This window comes from Triticum aestivum, chromosome 1B, assembly GCF_018294505.1.
Source record: "Triticum aestivum cultivar Chinese Spring chromosome 1B, IWGSC CS RefSeq v2.1, whole genome shotgun sequence".
NCBI classification, from domain to species: Eukaryota; Viridiplantae; Streptophyta; class Magnoliopsida; order Poales; family Poaceae; genus Triticum; species Triticum aestivum.
Window position 1 is genome coordinate 580,466,238 of NC_057795.1, and position 5,566 is coordinate 580,471,803.

The window sequence follows — 5,566 nt, forward strand, 5'->3', positions numbered from 1 at the left end:
AAATGTTCAGGAGAAGGAACCTGGCTTGCAATGCCGAAGACACTCCGCGTGTCGAACACAACGTCATCAAAGACTGGTTCAGGGGCTACTAAGGGAGTCCTGGACTAGGGGGTCCTCGGGCGTCCGGCCTATTCGATATGGGCCGGACTGATGGGCCATGAAGATAAAAGGAGAAGACCATCCCCCGTGTCCGGGCAGGACTCCTATATGCGTGGATGGCAAGATTGGTGTCCGGATGTGCTATTTCCTTCCCTTGTAAACCGACTCTGTACAACCCTAGGCCCTTCCGGTGTCTATATAAACTGGAGGGTTTAGTCCGTAGAGGCTATCAGAATATTCATAGGCTAGACATCTAGGGTTTAGCCATTACGATCTCGAAGTAGATCAACTCTTGTAACCCCTATAATCATCGAATACAATCAAGCAGGACCTAGGGTTTTACCTCCTTTAAGAGAGCCCGAACCTGGGTAAACATCATGTCTCATTGTCCCTTGTTACCATTGACCCTTAGACGCACAACTTGGGCCCCCCTACCCGAGATCTGTCGGTTTTGACACCGACACCCAACCTTGATCGAGACATTCAAACGCAACTCCACAGAAAAAGTTCCAGTTGTAAGGGATGTGCATCTGGAGTATAGCATAATTCCATGAACTTCCCCTTAGAACAGAATTCTGTAATTGGAAGCATATTGGTTTCTTGTCCTTCATCACATCCTGGAGGAAAAATCAACACCATTGCGCAAAGAAGATATGCAAGACAGATATGTGTAGCACCTTCAGACCAATGTCATTGCAGCTACCATACTGAAGGAACTAGTAATTTGGCTTATGAAACGCGGAGTGAAAAGGTAATGACCAGGAAACATGTGCCCCTTGTGGTGGTCCATGAAACTTCCGCTTGACTATACCTTCTCCAAAAAAAAATCTGAAGTAGCACGAGCTTATGAGAGGTAGCAGATATAGTACTTGATGATGTCACAATAAAAAAGGATAGCACCCAAAAAGGCCATGGTCTCAGGTCAGGAAGGAAAACAAAGTACTTTTGCAATGGGGACTGTCTATTCAACAATCGACTGATTTGTAATTGGTTATCATTTAAATTTTCCAACCAATGATCTGTTGACAGTTGTATGTCTGTTTTTCCTGAAGAAAACGGGTCGGGCTGTAGTTGTGACCCGTCAAGCGACTAACATTGACAGAATGGTTGAACCAGTCGCCCCTACTGTCCTTCATTGACCCGTCAAAAGCACCTGACAGGATTACACTGTACAAATGCATAAGATTACACTCAGCAAAATGCATAAGGGGGTAAAATTATAGAGTAAAATCACATTGGATTACATTGGGACTAGCATATCAAATTACACAGTAATTAAGAGTAAAATTACAGTTTAAATAGCAACAGATTACAGTATACATTATGGGGAAAATTACACTGCAGAAAATGAAAAAATAGGATTACAGTGAAACTACCATACAAATTAGACATAAAATTATCAGTCAAATTATACAATACAGACATGGGTAAAATTACACCGGGGGAATTACATTGTAACTACTGTGTAATTACATTGTAACTACAATACAAAATACACAGTAATTATCAGTCAAATTACTGAGTAAAAAAAGGCATCGGATTACAGTGCAGGTATGGGTAAATTTAAACTGTAAAAAAGGTGCAGGATTACAGTGTAACTACCATACAAAATTACACAATAATTATCAGTCAAATTACTGTGTAACTATGGGTAAATTTACACTGTAAAAAAGGGCATTCAAATTACAGTGTAGATATGGGTAAATTTACACTGTAAGAAAGGAGTAGGATTACAGTGTAACTACCATACAAAATTACACAATGACTATAGGATTAAGTGTAACTACCATACAAATTTCACACTAAGTATCACTCAGTTCAGATTATAGTTCATATAGAGTAAATTTACAGTGTAGGCACCATACAAATGACCCAATGATTAAAGGAAGAGAAAAAAGACTTACAACATTCCTTCTGCCAGCAGATGATAATTTTCTCTTCAGGTACTTGACTTTCTGATCAAGAAACAAAATACATAAAATCATCAAACCAACATATGAAAAAATATGGAATAAAAACATCAAACGCTTCATCATCACCAGAAACATGAAAAAATGGCTTACATTATTCACATAGAAATTGTAAAGTGCTTTATCAAACTCTTCATCATCACCAGGACAACCTTGCAAAAGGAAAAAAAATCAAAAAACAATAACAAAAATTAATAAAAAAATAGAAAATAGAAAAGAAAATGAAAATGAAAAGAAGATAAGAAGACAAATAGTAACTACCAAAGACATAGCACTAGAACCATCATCAGCAAAATCATTAGGCACATAAGGATCGTTCAAAGAATCAGCGCTCTCGAGTGAAGAAAGTAGGGGAACATCCTTGCGACAGACTTTATGCAGTGTACTCATTGAGATACTACCTGAAAAACAATAGAGAGAAAAAAATGGGCCTCAAAATATACATAAGAGAAATTACAGGCTGACTAGCATACAAATTACACAATAAATACGGGAAAAATTACAGTGTAAAAACGCATCAGATTACAGTGTAACTAGCATACAAATTATACAGTTATAGAGCAAAAGCATAACATATTACAGTGCAAAGGCAGCAGGCTTGTGAATTGGATGCAGGCGACAAAACAACCTTCAGCAGAAAACGTGATGTATAGATATTTTACAAGCCTCACACCACTAGATACACAGTGATGGTGATATTGAACAAACTAGGAAGACAAAATCTCAAGAGTTATTAGCAGAACCAAAATTGACAGACAAATTCCCAAAGAACTTCTAAAGTAGTAATTCACAGAAGCAAGAGCATCTGCTGCCAAAAACATATGACTAGTTTACTGGGTCTTACTCCCAGATCAAGCATCAGCCACCACACATGAGTGGTCAAAAAGCACCACAAACGTTTCACAAAAATCAAAACTGCACAAACTTATCCATTGACTGCTTAGTAAGGTTCAGAAAATAGATGAACAGAAGTCATGGGATCATTCAGATTTCAACAAAAACATTAAAGACTGCAGGGCTGCACAACAAACAGGGGTGAACTGCCAGGCCAGTCATGCATAAATCATAGGGTGACTAGCATGCAAATTACAGAAATAGAATACGGGAGAAATTACAGTGCAAAAATGCATTAGATTACAGTGTAACTAGCATATAAATTACACAGTTATTATGGGGTAAAAAATACTGTGCAAAATCGCAACAGATTACAGTGTAAATGTAATATGATTACAGTGTAACTACCACATAAATTACACAGTAAAAAATCAGTCAAATTACTGTGTAAAAAGGAGGCATCGGACTACAGAGTAAACATCGGTCGAACTAGACAGTAAATCATGGGATAGGATTACACTATAATTTCACAGAAATTATCGGTCAAATTACTATGTAATTTACAGTATAACTACCACCCAAATCTACACAGTAATTACCAGTGAAAAATACAGTGTGATGCACAACAGGGTAGCTCCATGAAGAGACTGTAGGGGAAAATGATAAAAAGACAAGCTATCGCCACGGTAATTAGAGGGGAAAAGCTTACACAGTGACAAGGTTCAGGCTATAAAACGAGAAATACTGAAACACTTAAAACTGCAGAGAGGCTCTATATAGGAACTGTAGACCAACTCTGAAAAAATCTCAGTTACGCTAATTTACAATATAACTAAACCCTACCACACCTACCTCCACATGAACAGTGACAAGGTTATGCTGAGCGCGAAATCACTGAACTCGATCCTTCAGAGTTCAACATCTACTGGATCCACCCTTCAAAACTAAACCCTACCACACCTACCTCCACATCAACAACAAGGGAAATCTAGCGTTCTACGCCTACCTCGACATCAAACGGCCACAACACTGCCTCCAAAAAATGTCCTATGGGATCCTAACCAGGAGGGATTTGGCCTCTGTCCATAGCAGGAAAAGGAAGACATGGCGGATTATGCATGGCACGCTGCAACCTCCTGCGCCACAACCACGGCGGACTACAAACACCACTGCAAACAAACTCCACGGATCCACAAAATCCCCTAGATTTGAGACTACACGGCCACGAAACCATGGGCAAAATGCGAGATCCAAGGACAACTAACCAGGGCAGCCGGCGGACGAAGAAAACAAGGAGAAGAAATCAAAATCCTGCGATGGATGAGCTCGGAATCGCCATGAACAGAAGCAATCGCCTCCGCCTCCTCCGCCGTTGGAGCTCTCTCCCTCTGCCTTATCGAAAGGAGAAAGGGGAACGACACCCTGCTCCTGCATTCAGAAACGACAAAAGCCAACAGTAAACCGGCCGGGGAGGGCGGGGCTGAGGAAAACAGGCTAAAAGCAGAAAAACGCGCCCGGTAAGAAAACCAAACCCGAAAACCAACACAAAGCAGGACAGGACCGGGCGCGAATCTCAGCGCGAGATCGGACGGACTCAAAATTGAATGAAGGCGAATTGAAAAACAGTCGACTGAAAAATAGCAAATCCGTTTGCAATTTCTCAACCGCTAGGAGCACACAACCATGACACGGTCGAGAAGGTAAACCTTGCAAAATTTTCCATAAATCGGCCATAGGTTTGCATAAGTCAGTGAACAATCTAGACGAACGAGAGGATGTACCAAACCCGCCAAACCAAGAAAATGGTTGTGAATTAGACATTTGAATTGATATTGAACGGAACTTGTATTGCCAGGGCGGTGATTTGAGTAACTCCATCAACAAGCCCAACGGTTTCACGGCCACAGGAACTCCATTTTCAGCTGCATGAATGATGACCATGGTGGTTTAAATGGCAAACCATCAAACAGTGACACTGTGCCAAGTAACTCGTGCATTAGGGCATTGTCGGCAACAGTATGTGCGGGAGCATTAGATAATGGACGAGGTGCAACAATTGAAAGTACCTTGGTGAGCGGCCAAGAAATTTCCAATTCAGATAAAAGTCTCATAGCATCTCTACCTGACCGTGATGCTTCTCCAAAATCTAGTAAATGCATCATATGTGTTTCTGGAGCAGCAAGGGTAGTACCTGAGTTCAATGCTATCACCCCATCATGTGGGTATACTCATCTGATCTCAACTTCTATACCAACATGATTCAAACTGGACAGCCATTGGAGCGCTGCCTGTAATGATTGTAAACACTCCAAGGGCACAAGTACAATTGGTAGGATGAGGTCTGCATTGCCCAATACCACAACTTCTCCTAGAAACAACCCCCTGTTCATGGTTGTACAAGGAGACCCTCCAACAACATAATGGTTCCTAGAAATATGAGTGTTGTTTTTTTGACCGTAAAATATGAGTGTTGTTGTTCCCACTGATCCATTCTCTCACATGCATACCAACTGAATGATCGTTGGTGCAGTTCAGAGATTTTTCCAAGCACCATAGTGTCCAGACTTGGATGCACTCAAAAGATGGCCAGGGGTGGGGTTGTAGCACCTGATCCCCTTTCTTGACATTCCAGTGCACAATCAGCCGAGACATGGGCTCGAGCG

At 41.0% G+C, this 5,566-nt stretch overlaps 1 long non-coding RNA gene across 1 annotated transcript; it reads right to left on the bottom strand.

The window, feature by feature from the left end:
* Positions 1-962: 962 nt before the first annotated feature.
* Positions 963-4,359, bottom strand: LOC123096044 (uncharacterized). Its single transcript, XR_006446422.1, has 5 exons — positions 4,169-4,359; positions 2,331-2,470; positions 2,163-2,221; positions 2,004-2,054; positions 963-1,266 (listed from the first exon to the last, which is right to left on the bottom strand). It is a non-coding gene; the product is annotated as an uncharacterized lncRNA (long non-coding RNA).
* Between the last annotated feature and the right edge of the window lie 1,207 nt (positions 4,360-5,566).